The sequence below is a fragment of the Podarcis tiliguerta genome, assembly GCF_965153285.1.
Source record: "Podarcis tiliguerta genome assembly, chromosome: 10".
Lineage (NCBI taxonomy): Eukaryota > Metazoa > Chordata > Lepidosauria > Squamata > Lacertidae > Podarcis > Podarcis tiliguerta.
The window spans coordinates 67,906,786-67,923,019 of record NC_139543.1 but is presented as its reverse complement, the minus strand read 5'-3'; the positions used below and the strand labels follow the sequence as shown (position 1 = coordinate 67,923,019).

The following is a 16,234-nucleotide window of genomic DNA, read 5'->3' as shown; positions in this document are numbered from 1 at the left end:
GCAGTTTTCTCCCCCTCAAAGCAAAGGTTGTGGCTGTAGCAAGGCTCAGATTAGACCAGGGCTAAGAGTCTTCTTCTTCTTTGGTGATCACTTGTAACCGAGTAAGATTGTCTTCCATAAACACGGTTTTAACAATAGATCCGTAAGTGACTGTGGAGGCCAATTCTGGATCCACACGTCCTTCCACAGTGGGGACATTGGTTCCTGGGCGGGAGTTGATCACGGTGTGGATTTGCCAAGTGTGCCTTCCTCTTGGCACGTTTCTCCCTTGCGTCCTGAGTTCAAGTATCTTCAAAGCCCATGACACCTTTGGTAAAGGCTGCTCTCCAACTGGAGCGCTCGCAGGCCAGTGTTTCCCAGTTGTCGGTGTTTATACTCCTTTTTTTTAAAGATTTGCCTTGAGACAGTCTTTAAACCTCTTTTGTTGACCACCAGCATTACGCTTTCCATTTTTAAGTTCGGAATAGAGTAGTTGCTTTGGAAGACAATAATCCACACAACATGACCCGCACAACATGACCAGTGGGGAGCACATTTCAGCACCATTCTTAAACCTTTGAACATGTGAATCATGAAACAAATAAGGGCATGTGCTTTTCATAGGATCATAGAGTTGGAAGAGATATGAAAAGCCTTCCAAGCTCAATCCACTGCTGATGCAGGAGGTCTACTGCTACCACATCCCTGACATGAGGCCACATCTAGTTTAAAAACTTTTAATGAAGGGGGCGGAAATGCCCATCTCTATTCAACAGCAACAGTAAACAAATTTGCTCTACCATCTATGTAGGAGCCCTTCAAGCATCTGACTGGGGTTTTGAGCATGTGCAGAGTTACTTTGCCTCACTATTCATTATCTTAGACTTAGTCACATGTGGGATTAGGAAGAAAGGTTTTCTAGCAAAATGTATTATTGGATGAAATTCAGCACTGGCGATCGGCCATCAGAACAATGTGCTGTCTTACACGGTAACAAAAACATTTATAAAAGAAAAGGAAAGTGGAGAAAAGCTATTTTCAAAGCTTGCTCTAAGGAGTCTTATCTGGCCGTAGGAAGCACAGTGCTGTTGTTTCCTCCAATGCTGTATCCTTCATGGGGGGCTTTTGTTTATTCGGTCTCTGAGTATGAGCCTGATAGCAGCAGGATTTAAATCCCCCTGAGGGGACCCACTGGTACCACAGACAACGAATGCACATTCTAGTCATTATTCTGCCTTTGTGAATAGTAGGAGATTATTTATTTATTTATTTTTACTATTGCATTTCAAAAGCATTTCAAAAGTGTCTGACTAAGGCATCAGTTAACCAAAGCTTTGGACAATCCAGAGAAACAGTGGGTGATCCTCGACAGTGATGTGTGCTTTGCAGGGGTTTCAAAAACAAAAACAGAGGAAGAAACAGGATTGTTGAAGATATGACCAGCTAAGAACTGGGAAGTTAGTATTGCTTGAAGCAGAGCAAGATACAAGATGTAAGAGAAAGGCTGGCACATTCCAACCCTTGGTTTTGTGTGTGAGCGACTAGATACACTTAACAAGTATATAGACCAGTACTACAATATCTAACCGGCTGCCTCTTCTGACAAGAATAGACCTGGACCATATGAGTGCCCAGTAAGGCCCCTTCTCCGTGAGACCCCTATGAAAGAGGGTGGCAGCAACAGAGGGGGGGCCCTTTGGGTTGTGCAGCTCACCCTTCCCCTTTGGAACGCTCTCCCAATTGACACCCACCTGTGGCCAATGATGACATTCAGAAAAGTAGCAATTAATTGCACATTCATTCAAAATCCAATAAAAACTATTTGATTTAATTAATTCAACAAGACTGATGAACTCAATTTAGTGACGCCAACTTTCTAAAGTCCGGTAGTCATTTACACCTCCAACACCCACCTCCCGCCAACTCTTCTGGATCTCAGGCAAAAAGGTATTCCCTGCCTTACTATTTAATCTTTTTCCTGGAGATGTTTGGGGTTTAGATTGTGTCCTTTTGTGTGTGCAATTCACACCCATTTCTAGGGACTGGGCACCTCCCTGCATCAGTTCCTGTTTATTAGTAAGCAACATCTGGTTTATCCTGCTTCACTTGTGAGAAAATCTTGGTAAGGAAATAATAGAATCATAGAACTGTGGAGTTGGAAGGGATCCTGAGGATCATCTAGTCCAGGCTTTCTCCACCTGTGGGTCCCCAGATGTTGCTGAACTACAACTCCCATCACCCCTAGCTAGCAAGGCCAGAGCTCAGGGATGATGGGAGTTGTAGTCCAACAACATCTGGGGACCCACAGGTTGAGAACCGCTGATCTAGTCAAACACCCTGCAATGCAGGAATGTGCAGCTGGCCCATATGGGGATCGAACCCACAACTTTGGCATTATCAGCACCACACTTTAACCAACTGAGCTAGCTGCCTTGGATAATATCTTCCACAGAGACCATATAAGAAAATAACCATGTAAATATTGTATCCCAGTACGTTTCCGAGCACAATTCAAAGTGTTGGTGCTGACCTTTAAAGCCCTAAACGGCTTCGGTCCAGTATACCTGAAGGAGCGTCTCCACCCCATCGTTCTACCCGGACACTGAGGTCCAGTGCTGAGGGCCTTCTGGCGGTTCCCTCACTGCAAGAAGCCAAGTTACAGGGAACCAGGCAGAGGGCCTTCTCGGTGGTGGCGCCCATTCTGTGGAACGCCCTTCCATCAGATGTCAAAGAGAACAACAACTACCAGACTTTTGGAAGACATCTGAAGGCAGCCCTGTTTAGGGATGCTTTTAATGTTTGATGTATTACAGTATTTTAATATTTTTTGGGAAGCCGCCCAGAGTTGCTGGGGAAGCCCAGCCAGATGGGCGGGGTATAAATAATAAATTAATATTATTATTATTATCCACTAGTGCCTGAATTTAATATCACCGTGGCATTGGAACCGGTGTGTGTGTGTGTGTGTGTGTGTGTGTGTGTTTCTCCTAGCTTTTGAAGGTGACTTTAAACTTTTGGAACAACCCTCATTCTGCAGTTAAATCAGGTGGCTGGAGGTGGTGCCTTCCCTCATAAAGGAGAAAATGCCATAGTAATTTTTCCCCAGTGTTCTGTCTTTTGTCTGACATGAAAATAAAAGACTGTTGTTCTTGATCCATCATAAAGATTCACGGGATTTCACCACCTTTTCCACCTCTGTGGGGCCTACCCCATTTCATCATTCCTCCAGCCTTTTATTGTGAGCCAGGTACTGAATTTTTACAAGGCCAATCTGCTTCTAGTTAAACACAAGCCTTTGATTGTGGTTTAATATAATGGCCCATATGCTCTCAGGCAGCTGTCTCTTGTGCTCCATATCCACAGCAACATGGAGAGTTCTTCTCGACAACAATGTTATTTCCCTGAGAGGGGAAGAGGTAGTCTGCGGTGTAATTTATTCGAGATTGGGCATCTGGTCTCCAGCACAACGATAGAAACTCTGTGGCAATCAGCTTAAATCAAAAGAGGGTTTCACTGAGGTGTAAATGATTATAGGATCCCTCCCTTTCTGGCCGTTGGGAAGTGGGTGTTTTGTGGCACCAAATGAGTTTAAATTTTATCTCGTCATAAAATTGTCAGATATATATTGTTTGCATTATTACTATGTTTTTATCCTGTCCACCCCCTCAAGCTCCAGCTGATGCATACATGTCTCCAACCACTTTTATCCTGCGTGGTAGGCTAAAAGAAAGAGCTATTTTTAGCCAAAGGAAAAGAATAAAATTTTGAGTCCTTTTTTGTGTGTGTAAAGTAACAACATAACAAAAAGCAACCTTTAGAGCTTGATCATGAATGAATGATTCATCGCATCAGCCTTTCCTCTGCAAAACAACAAGCTCTTGCCATTAAGCTAGCTAAGTAGTATTCAAAATTATTTGCTTTTTCATATGCTTTGATCGGAAGCCTCTCACAAAGGAAAATACAGTGGTACCTCGGGTTAAGTACTTAATTCGTTCTGGAGGTCTGTTCTTAACCTGAAACTGTTCTTAACCTGAAGCACCACTTTAGCTAATGGGGCCTCCTGCTGCTGCCGTGCTGCCAGAGCAAAATTTCTGTTCTCATCCTGAAGCAAAGTTCTTAACCCGAGGTAATAGTTCTGGGTTAGTGGAGTCTGTAACCTGAAGCGTATGTAACCTGAAGTGTATGTAACCCGATGTACCACTGTACAACATATATATTGAGAGTTAGAAACCACACATGAGCAGACTTGGTTCACATATTTGTCCAATATCTATTTTTTATGCCATTAAACACTGCTGATTCAAATACGTGGCCTATGGAGGCCATATCACCTTCTAAATCTCCTCCCACCACTTGGTCCAGTATATCTGAAGGAGCGTCTCCACCCCCATCTCTCTGCCCGGACACTGAGGTCCAGCGCCGAGGGCCTTCTGGTGGTTCCCTCACTGCGAGAAGTGAAGTTACAGGGAACCAGGCAGAGGGCCTTCTCGGTGGTGGCACCCGCCCTGTGGAACGCCCTCCCACCAGATGTCAAAGAGAACAACAACTACCAGACTTTTAGAAGACATCTGAAGGCAGCCATGTTTAGGGAAGCTTTTAATGTTTGACAGACTACTGTATTTTAATATTTTGTTGGAAGTCGTCTAGAGCGGCTGGGGAAACCCCGCCAGATGGGCGGGATATAAATAATAAATTATGATGATGATGATGATGATGCCTGGGGAGGACCCACACTTGGGCAGTGAAACAATGCCTGGAATATATAGGTTCCATGTTTAGACTTTAACACCTCCAGTTAAAAGGATCTCAAGCAGCGGGGCTGGGGAAGTTCCCTGTATAATACCCTGGAGAGTGCCTGCCAATCAGTGTAAACATTGGAGGGCTAGATAGGCCAGTGACCCAACTTGGAATAATGAAGTGATGTCAATCCCTCACTTGCATGTGGGACTCCAACCCCCAACTGAAGAAGCGAAGTTGTAGCTCTCCTTCTGGGATAAACAGAAGAAGGAAACTCTTTAACTTAAAGGTCCAGCCATTAATTGCATAAAGCATTTGTCCACCGCCACCATAAATTTTCTATGCAGATACACTGTAATTCGCAACAAAACAAAGCAAAGACAGAGTCTGCTTAGCAGGATGCCTATGTGGCTTTGAGAGCACAGGAAGCCATGGAGCAGAATGCTTTACTTGGATTACTCTCTGCTGAGAGCCAATTCAATCTCAAACGGATTATATACTGAGTGCTGCTGAAGGGTGACCAGAGTAATTTCCCATCTTGTAGGGGCTTAAAGTGACATTCTTTTGAACTTTATGTGTCTCAGAAGCTTAGAGAAAAGCTTTCAATAAACTAGAGGGGGAGTCTGTACCAATTCTATGTCGAAAGTAGATGCATTCTTATCCGAAAGGTTGTGTCCTCTCCATGCCATATGCAAAGTGGCAAAATAAAAACTCAGGAAAGAAAATGACTCTGTGGAACTGAAATTGAGTTCACCCTATGCCTATAATATAACACGGCATTTCAAGTAAGTTGTCTGAAATGTTATTATCCTATTTGCCCACACATATATATGGTAGCCTCAAATGGGGGGAAGCCTCCTAACGCTTTCTCAGTTTGCAAAGGTTTTTTCTGTGTGATCACCAGGAACCAAATCTTTCTCCCCAAAGGTGACTGGGCAAGTGGCTGTCTGCAAGCCTTAGGTACTAGGCTCTCCAAATAGCAAGGGTGTAAAGGCTGTGCTAAGGGACGCGGGTGGTGCTGTGGGTAAAACCTCAGCGCCTAGGGCTTGCCGATCGAAAGGTCGGCGGTTCGAATCCCCGCGGCGGGGTGCGCTCCCGTTGCTCGGTCCCAGTGCCTGTCAACCTAGCAGTTCGAAAGCACCCCCCGGGTACAAGTAGATAAATAGGGACCGCTTACTAGCGGGAAGGTAAACGACGTTTCCGTGTGCTGCGCTGGCTCGCCAGATGCAGCTTGTCACGCTGGCCACGTGACCCGGAAGTGTCTTCTGACAGCGCTGGCTCCCGGCCTCTTAAGCGAGATGGGCGCGCAACCCCAGAGTCGGACACGACTGGCCCGTACAGGCAGGGGTACCTTTACCTTTAAAGGCTGTGCTACCTTGAGGCTTCCAATCTAACACAGGAGTGAGCAAGCTGTGGCCCTCCAGATTGTGTTGGACTACAACTCTGACCATTCGTTGGCAATGTCAGTTGGGACTGATGTGACTTGGAGTCCAGCAACATCTGAAGGGTCACAATAACATATCGCACATCAAAGGAAGAAAGAGAACATGATCTGTCCTGGCTATTTGTTTCCATTGCACATATATCTCTGGCCAGAATCACAACTTTGGCCCCAAGGCATGACTAGAGTAAAAAGCTTCATCAGATTGTCCCATCCATTTAACCACAAGACCAACACACTAGAGAACACTGGCTCTCATGTGCAAGTGCTGTGCTTTTTTCTGACGGTACTCAACAGAACACAGTACTGCCACCTCCCTCCCAAATATATATAGTGATTGATTGAGATGGTGGCGAGGTTTTGTTGGGAAGTAGCAAACAGAAAGACACACAGACTCCTCTTTCTCCTCCCACTTCCACAAGAAACACAACTGTTTGTCTCAGTGGCGCTGGGGAAAGTTTGGAGAAGTTTCAGAGAGGAGGCATACAATTTGGGAAGGAGGGCAGGATGGGTGCTGGGACAGGGGATGGTTAGGGAGCCAGCAGGGTGGGGAAAGGACAAGAGGGAGAGAATTGGAGTCCCAATTATAAAGCGAGGAGGAGTCACGAGCTGTGACCGGAAGCATGGGCCTTCTCTTGCGCATAATGCGGAGCTGCTTGGAGGAGCAGCCTCTGGCCCCTAAGCTCCAAGAATTCAGAGCAGCCACTACAATGACAGGACAGGAGACTTGGCTTGGATCTCTTTCCTTCTCTCCTCCCCCCCCCCGCCCCCACTTTTTTTAAAGCGACACACACAATGAATGAAGAGCACCAAACGGAGGAATGGAAAAGGGAGATAAAGAAACTGGACGCACTTGTCAAACCCAAGCCAAGGATGATGCCTTTCAAGTGTGGCTTTCTCCTGAGGAGGGCAGAGCAGATGTCAAGGGAGGGAGGGAGGGAGCCTGGAGGCATTTGTTGTTGTTTAGTCATTTAGTCGTGTCCGACTCTTCGTGACCCCATGGACCAGAGCACGCCAGGCACTCCTGTCTTCCACTGCCTCCCACAGTTTGGTCAAACTCATGCTGGTAGCTTCGAGAACACTGTCCAGCCATCTTGTCCTCTGTCGTCCCCTTCTCCTTGTGCCCTCAATCTTTCCCAACATCAGGGTCTTTTCCAGGGAGTCTTCTCTTCTCATGAGGTAGCCAAAATATTGCAGCCTCAGCTTCAGGATCTGTCCTTCCAATGAGCACTCAGGGCTGATTTCCTTCAGAATGGATAGGTTTGATCTTCTTGCAGTCCATGGGACTCTCAAGCGTCTCCTCCAGCACCATAATTCAAAAGCATCAATTCTTTGGTGATCAGCCTTCTTTATGGTCCAGCTCTCACTTCCATACCTCACTACTGGGAAAACCATAGCTTTAACTATACGGACTTTTGTTGGCAAGGTGATGTCTCTAAATGTGGTGGCTTGGGATTATTATGTAGGAGGCACACTGGAGTAAATTTGCATTACCCATGGGGGGTGGGAGAGGAAAGACCCGGCCGCTGCCCATCCCAGTGTGAAGAAGCCTGGGGTGGTGACTGTGGGATGAGGCAGGGAGCAGTTGGGAATGGAGGCTTCGGGTCTGCAAGGGCCCTGCTGCAAACGAAAAGAACCAGGAAAGTCACTGTGTGTGTCAGCAACATGGGAAGGGAGGTGCTTCCCTTACTCTTAAGGAATTTGGGCTGGAGAGAGACAGGCTGGAAGAAGAAGTCAAAAGAAGCTGTGCCCCCCCCCCCCCACGGGTAGGAGTAAAGGTATCAGCACCGTTTTTTCCTAGGGGGGAAAAATCACTATGGAAGAGGCCCCTATTATTCACAACTCATATGAAGTGACTTTCTGTTCCAACATCTGTCTGCCTTAAACTAGGTAAATTTAAATAGGACTGATATAAGGGGATCCCAACCATTTTTCACCTGAGGGGTTAAGACCAGCAATAAAAGAAAAAAATCCTGTGTTATGAAGATTTATTTCATCGCTTCAGCACAAAGCAAACACCATCTTCATGTCAATAATTTCATCTCCCTTCAAATAAAAACTTTATTCATTTAAAAGCCATTGCTCGACTCTGTTCTTTGGACTCCGCAGCCTGCAGTGACAGTTACCGCGCCGAATACTAATGAGCAGCATAATGGAGCACCATTTCGGTCTCTGGCGCTCTCCAGGGAAGAGCAATCATCTCTGAACTGTCATTGCTAATGCAAACGACTACCGCTAATCCACTGGGGCTCTGAGCAAAAATGCTGGGAGCTATTGTTTCACGCGTGCCCCCTCTCCCTTTTCAAGATCCATTTCCCTCTTGTAGAAGCCTCTCCAATTACATTAAATGCACATAAATAAAATAGATTAGAGCAACATACACATAAACTCATTAGGTATACACACCTCTCCCCACAAAATGGATTACCCATGGCAGGGACCTAGCGTGACGTGGGCTTTCCTGAGGTCTGGTACTAAATGGCACAATTCCTGCAAGGGTGCTCTTTTTTAGATTAGACAGACTTTTAGCTGTAACAGGTACAACCTGGGTGCAAGGGATCCCAATTTGTTTGTGCTGCTATTTGCATTTGCTGAAATGTAACGAATCATGCAGTCAATGAGGTCTAGGTAATACACTAAGGGATGAAACAACATAAATGACATAGATCCTTGGTGTTTTGTTTTCGGGGTTTTTTTTAATGCAAGTTTGCTCCACTGGCATCAGTAGAGTTATCCTAATTCACACCAGCAGAAGATCTATACCAAATCTACCCGGACACTGAACTGTGGGATCACCACCCACTTTCAAATGGTGTGAATGAAGCTGTTTGAGAATAACTGCCACTTAATCACAACCAACTCACACTTTACTAATGAGGTGCAAATTAGCTTTTAAACTCATCTCCATACTGAACAATATGCATGTCTGGACATCTGTCCAACATTTTTGGTCCTCTTGGATCATAGAGGTAGAACTAGAGGGGCTGTATTTTGATTGGCTCGCAGTAATTTTCTCTCTTTTTATATAGATGAACAAAAACTAAACAAAAAACCCCCAATTATTTAAGTATTAAACTAAAAAGGAAATAACAAAACTTACCACAAGCCACTTAACTTGTGGTTCTTGGACTTAATACAATAATATATATGATTTGCCTTGAATAATCTTATTTACAAACTTTATTGCTAAATCCGATCTGTTGTTCTTTGTCATCTTCAAAGTTCTTAAGGTATCTTGTGAGATTGGGGGAGAGGCCATGTCTGGATATCCATCCAATATTTTTGGTCCTCATGGCTCACATAGGTGAAACTAGAGGATCTTTTAATTGCCTTGCATTATTTTTCCTTTGTGGAAGCGCAACACATCTAGGGATGCTTGGAGCAACTGACCAAATTCCAGAGTGTTAGTTCCATTTCAGAAATAGAAAACATTAGTAAATGCAGCAGACCTACTTGTGATGCAATGGGGTGAAAAAAGACAAATTAGGCAAACAGATTATGCAAAAAGCCCCCTATAACATTTTAATTCTAGCTCAAAATCCTCTGCGCATGGGCACATGGACTTAGTTGGTATCTGCAATCGTAACGATAGCACACCCCTAAAGGGGTCACCAGATCAGGTCGCTCGCCATGCAGAGCAAAATTCTGTGTGTCAGTTGTGGGTTGGATTGGCAACGGACCAACATAATCACTTTGGTACCAGCAGCTACGTGGCACAAAGTGGCCTGCGGGCACACTCAACTCTGCCTGGTGACAGTTACTCATGTATTGGAGCTGTGAAAGCTGGCAGGGTATACCTAGCCTTTTCTCTCGGAAACATGGGTAATTTTGAAGCTGAAATATACTCACAGTGCTATTGACCAAAACACAATGCATAGCACCCCTGAGAGCATCAGAGATTTATGGAAATGGCAAAGCACTAAAGAGCCAGTGGGTGCTAATGTATAACCATTACCGAACAATCTACAAATCACATGGTTAGCCACCATTTCAGGTGCCCACTGGAGATTTGTTTGACAGATGGCAAAAATATTAAAATGAAATAAACAAACCCAAGGAAAAGCAGCTGTTGGATCAGAAATAGCAGTGGGAGAAAGCAGCTGAGAAAGCATGATAATGCTTGGCTTACAATACTATCAGAGCCTCCAAGTCAGAACACCAGAGCTCATTCCTTCTTTTTTGTCCTCTAAGTCAGCCAGTGCTCCATCATTCCTTTAAGTAAGTTATTGCTGGTTTCCAACTAAAAGAAGTGAACACTGGAAATTCATCAGATGATTTGTTCCTGCAATGGTATGGTTCTGAAGTCTACTTCTCAAATAACATCGCTCCTACAAAATAAACAAGCTGCAAGATGCTCATTACCTCTGGTGATCTGCCTCTTCCATCTGCTACCACAAACAAAAGGTGTCAGGTAGCATGGGCCAAATATGGATAAACATGCTCCTGCCCCATTAAGAAAGCAGAGGAGGGAAGAGAAGGTGGTTCGGAAGAGGAAGAATCCCCAGGGGAAGAAATGGAACTGGAGGGCACGCAGGTGAAATTTCACGGGGTGGGGGTCACAGTGCTGGCAGAAAATGAGCCAAGAAGACTGAAGAGTTTCAGAAGAAATGTAGACATCAAAAAGATGCCTTGATTTATTTCTCCTCGCTGCAAATCTTACATTTCATAGCAAAATAGCTTTTCTGGTGTGCAACTGTCAGATTGCTGCAGTTTTCAGCTAGCCTTGAAAAGACGATTTCCTCTTCACCTGTCTCATCATGCTGCCTAGTGCCACATCCATATGGTCAAGCCTTTGACCTCAGCATTAATTAATCTGGAGTAATGACCAATTCACAACAACTCAGATGAGCAAGAATCCCAACAAGCGTAAATTAAAGGGGTGAGGAAAAGGCCACTGAGGTTTCACACTCCTGATGAAGAGTACAATGGTTTATAAAAGACAAATAAAAGGATAATTAATCTCTGATAAAATAGAAAACCAAAGGCATATGGAGAGGTGTTCTTGATGGTCACTTCACTTTCAGGTTGCGCCTTCAACCCAGAATGTCTCTTAGAACACCTGCATGAGGCCACCACTCTTACACACTTCAAACCCCTCCTCAACTGACCCACTTTTTCCATGAAAAAACAACCACTTCCTCTTCACCCAACCACTGCTCCCCCAGTTTGGCACTAGAGAACTAAATTTTCCATCTGATAAGCTCTACCAAGAGACAGCCATCAAAAACCACACACAGACCAGCACTTCACACACCCTCAAAGTGTAAATCACAGGCTGTGCATGGCAAATAGGCCAAGAATTGCCTGGGAATTGGTAACCACACAGATGTTTTTAATCACCAACTATATAGAAAACCAAGACCTATAACAGAACTTTTTGGTGGCTTGATCTCAAAATATATCACAAAACTCCTTTATCTAAACTGGGCAAGCTTACTGAATAGGCATCAATCTTGAGTGTGTTGAGGAGGTAAGGATGATAGGATGTGTATTGGCATACACATTTTGATGGGTACCAACAATGGTTCAACACAAATAAAACAATCAGTGGGGTATCGTCTAGAAAACGGGGGAGATGGGAAATAATACAGAAGGTATCCAAAGGTCAGTTATATATTTGTAAAACCTACAGAGTAAAATATTGATTTGATGATTGTTGGTGTCCACAGAACAAGGCAGTAATGCAAAATAAAAGGAAGACACAGGACAGACAGCTTAGGCAGTGTAAACAACAGGTCAGAGTTACTATTGCTATAGCAGTGAAAAGAGGGGACACATTCTTATTTGGTTTTGAAGCTCGCTGGATGGCCTGGGACAAGATACACACACATCCTCTTAGCTGTCTAGTCCCCACAGGGCAGCTGGAACTCCTGAGAACTGGGAAGAAGACATGTGAGAACTTTGCTCCACCTGGCACCTCCTGTATCTGCCACCAGGGCTGTGGGAGACATCAGCAGCAGCCACCCAGTGAGGACATCCTGGCCTTTGGGGGACTAGCATCCAACAGCTTCAACAGCCAGGAGATTCAGCGACAAAATGGCATCTGTTGGCAAATCAGAAAATGTGGGGAGGCAGGGGGAGGGGTTATATACATACACCTTTACCTTGCTGCAGTGACTACTGATCACTTTTGTATTGTATTTTAAATATATTGTAAGTCAGCCCAAGAACTTCTGTTAGTAGACATGCATGCATTTAGTCTTGGACTAAAACTCCCATCAACCGCTATTGGATATGCTGTCAGTGGTTGATTGGCATTGTTATGCAAAACATAACCAACATGGTGCCAGGAGGTTATGCAAAACATAATCAACATGGTGCCAGGAGGGCACCACAATGGCTGCCCCTGAAAAATGCAGTGCACAGTCAGGCAACAGGATTTCAAGCCATGGTATGTTTTGGAAGCCATTAGCATAAGTGACGTTCAAAGGATATGCCTAGAAGATACTAGTAGCAACAGTCAGAAGTCCATTCCCCATGCTTAGGCACTGTGTACTGGATTTTGAGGACCAAGAAAAGGGAAAAGATATTCCCTATCAAGTCCTGCTCATAAACTTTCTCTGTGATGCAGAACTGGACACTGAAGGGAGACAATGTATGGAACTTATGACCCAGTGATTCTCGTCTTCATTACCCCTTTTCCAGCTGCAGATGTATTGCTGCCATCAACGAAGTTTTCAGGCAGTGGTTATAGGAACAAAGTTTTTTAACTTCCCACCCACCAGCGCTCAAATTTCTCTCATTATTCTCCAGGATGGCCACTTACGGAAAGTTATGTTCAGAGATTGCATCCCAAAAGTGACTCAGCTGTACTACTCAGAAAAAAGCTTTCCTCGTTTTCAAAGCCCATAAGCAACATTCATGAAGAACAAGTCACATTAGTGAAGAGAGATTGACCTCAAGACATTCCAGGCAAATTGCTTTTCCTTAGATGTGTGATGACCTTTAACCTCCCCCATTACAACCTGATTCTAGAGACGTAAGGTGGAAAACACAGAAGGTAGAGCAGGGTCCGTCCCCCCCAAAAAAAGTTATTGTGTGGTTTTATTATTATTATTATAACTGCAGTTACTGTTAAAGAACAAACATAGGATATTTTTCAAGTCTGGAGTCCACAACAAAAGTAGACAAGTAAGCAGCAGATAAAAAGTAACTGGGGATGGCTACAAAAATGATGCATGTTGAAAAATTATGCTAAGGTAGAGCAATAAAAACTTGGACAGAGAGGCTGTGAATCAGGCATTACCACAAAAGATTTGGGAATGTTGATAGGTTTCTATCTACTGTCTGAAATTTTTAGAAAGATGTGTTATGGGACCCCAACAACAAAGCAAAAGAGAGGGAACATCAGTGCACCGAATGAAAGTGTTAAAATAAAACTGATGCTCCCCAGAATTCCCCACCACTCAATACATTTAATGGAAATGTGCCTGTTAAACCCCAGCTAAACCAACCCCTCTTACCCGATTTTTCCTTCCCTGTGCAAGACATAGCTGCACTACAGGGCAATGTAAAGCAAAAAATTAAGGCATCAGATCTGGGGCACAACTAAGGACATCAGAAGAGGAAACCACGCAGAGCTGATCCCGTAGGGCACCATCTACTGTGGTGCTTTCTTGGCAAGCCTTGCTGAAACAAATAGGAACTGCATGAGAACACAGCTGTCCAGATTCAGTGAAGCCTGCATGGGAAGACTTGCCATTGGAATGTGGCCCCTGTTAATTAGCAAAAGGGGCTGGGAGGCCATATAGATTTTGCACATCAAAGCCCAAAACATCTTGGGCCACCCTTGCTTTTCATGCACACAACCTTCCTTTTTTCTTTTCTTCTTTTCTGTTAATTTTCACAAAATTATAAACAAACAAAACAAACAAACAAACAAGCAAACAAACATAAACCATAACCTTATTAAAATTACACTTATTAACATTGTTAAGTGACTTCCTCGCTTCCCCTTGGTTGAATTTCCATGCATATCCTTGTAACGGCTTTCCAAGTCCTAATTCTTATAAGCCTAACTTAGTTCATTAACATCCTTATATCTTTTCAATTCAAAATTGTACATTTTAAACATCACTTAACTTATATAAACTCCTAAGCCAATCTGTCACCTGCAAGCTATTTCCAATTACCGTATTTTTTGCTCTATAAGACTCACTTTTTCTCTCCCAAAAAGTAAGGGGAAATGTGTGTGCGTCTTATGGAGCGAATACAGACTGTGCAGCTATACCAGACGCCAGAATAGCAAGAGGGATCACTGCTCAGCGATTCCTCTTCCTGTTCTGGCTTCTGCGATTCAGAATATTATTTTTTCTTGTTTTCCTCCTCCAAAAAGTAGGTGCGTCTTATGGTCTGGTGCATCTTATAGAGCGAAAAATGCGATAGTTTAACTTAACAAATTTAGCTAAATAACCGTTAAATTTTGTCCATTCTTCCTGATACTCCTCCTCCTTCCGGTCACAAACTCTTCCGGTAAGGTCGGCTAGCTCCGAAAACTCCATCATCTTCATGCACACAACCTTCCTTACATTTTGCCTGTACCGTGCAGAAAGCTACGAGACAACATGCCAAATGGGTGGGAGATGCTGTGATTTGGAGAGTTAAGCACGTGACTTTGGTCCCTTGTGTAAAACCCACCAATTTCCCTGATGCACTGCGCATCGCCCATCTCCACCTCTTCATATCCAGATCCCACAGTTTTAGTACTGTATTTACGTCAACAGCCAGGTATATAAATGGCATCCTAGGAAGCAGAGCATTGCGGATCTGGATAATTATTTCTCCACTTGAGCTGTGCTTGTCTGCCTGCAGAGGAGATGATCACTGGCTTTACCCCCTGCACACCCCTGTGGGACCCATTATTTATTGCATTACATTTTATGGCGCTGAGTAAATAAATAGCTTCAAAGTGCTAAATGTCTTCCTCAAAATGAGTTGTGTTCAGAGGCTGCAGTTCTTTCTTTGGCTTTGGAAAATGCTGTTATTAGGCACTCTATAAAAGACTGTGTGTGTGTGTGTGTGTGTGTGTGTGTGTTGGGGGGGGGAGGCATTCATCCTAATAGAGATGTGATCAAACAAGGCAGCTGGGAGGCGAAAGGTGACTCTGTGGGAGCACATGCCTTGCACGTGTGCCTGTCTCACCACCACTCCTCTTGTGTCCTAGCCTGCTGATGTAACCTCCTATCCGCGCAACACCCTCACTTTGATCATTCTTGGCAGATGCCATTTCTAAAATGTTAATTTAGATCATTACTTGCTGTATGTGACTTATAAATGAGTATTGTTTACAGGGCTTGAGGCATTGCTGGGAGAGGGAAGGCAACAGTGACACTCATCACCACCCTGTGCACATTTATTGTCACACACACTCAAAAATCATATCCCTTCCCCAGTCTTTACCAGGTTGATTTCCTCCAGACATTTTAGACTACAGCTCCCATGTGTCCCTGCCAGCATGGCTGCCTTGCCCAATGAATCCTTAAGAACATTGATGAGTTTGCTGGATCAGGCCAATGGACCATCTAGTCCAGCATCCTGTTCCCATAACGGCCAACCAAATGCCTATGGGAAGCATGCAAGCATGCACAAGAGAAAGGGAGGGCATTCGCTCTTGTTCACGAAGCAGTTTTGATTCAGCTTCGCCTTGATTTTTGCCTGTGGAATCTCTGGCCAATGTCTGACAAAATTCAAGCCAGGTCTGGGTATGATATTTATTCCTCCAGTGTGCCAAGCAGCTTGGATCTAATATACCATTAAATTCTGATAAATTCTACTTTTCTGCACATTGGCACATCTACCCAGACCCATGTTACCTAATCTAACCTAGTTTCTAGATTCTGCTCACAACTATGGAAAACTCTGAGCAACCTGGGGGTGGGAAAAGAAAGGTCATACTGCATGCTCATCTCAGCGCATGCGCGCGCGCGCGCACACACACACACAGTCCCACAGGTCTTGGCACTAGCTCATAACAGAGCAGATTCCTTTTGATCAAAGTATTTCAGTGGGATCTGTACGTAGTGACAGAAATCTGGCAAACTTTTTAGGGGCGAAGAGTTCCATACTTGTGCTGTCTGG

The 16,234-nt window shown here is 44.3% G+C and overlaps 1 protein-coding gene across 1 annotated transcript in view; it reads right to left on the bottom strand.

Moving 5' to 3' along the window:
- The window catches only part of EXOC4 (exocyst complex component 4), a 353,124-nt gene that overhangs the window by 131,828 nt on the left and 205,062 nt on the right, over positions 1 to 16,234 (bottom strand). The window lies entirely within an intron of this gene.